We start from the raw sequence: 535 nt of genomic DNA, 5'->3' as shown, positions 1-535 counted from the left end.
GTTACCTGGAAATCCTCTGGTGGGCCTGTCTTCCATGTCTTCAAGACCCACACCCCAATGTGGTTCCTCTGTACAACACTGCCTATGCAAGCCACATGCAGATGTAGGACCGTCCACTTAAAACGCAGCCTTAGCTGGGTGTGGTGGCTCACACCTGTAATCCCAGCACTTTGGGAGGCCAAGCCAGGTGGATCACCTGAGGTCAGGAGTTCAAGACCAGCCTCGCCAACATGGTGAAACCCTGTCTCTACTAAAAATACAAAAATTAGCCGGGTGTGGTGGCGTGCCTGTAGTCTCAGCTACTTGGGAGGTCAAGACAGGAGAATTGCTTGAACCCAGGGGGCAGAGGTTGCAGCAAGCCAAGATTGGGCCCCTGCACTCCAGTCTGGGCAACAGAGTGAGTCTCCATCTCAAAAAAAAAAAAAAAAACAGCCTCAATTCAGACATGTAAAACCTCCACAAGAACAAATATACAAATGAAGGCAATTCATTCTTTTTTTTTCCGAGACGGGAGATCACTCCAGGCTGGAGTGCA

Source organism: Cebus imitator, unplaced genomic scaffold (genome assembly GCF_001604975.1).
Source record: "Cebus imitator isolate Cc_AM_T3 unplaced genomic scaffold, Cebus_imitator-1.0 Scaffold9, whole genome shotgun sequence".
Lineage (NCBI taxonomy): Eukaryota > Metazoa > Chordata > Mammalia > Primates > Cebidae > Cebus > Cebus imitator.
Note: the sequence above shows the minus strand (reverse complement) of the source record.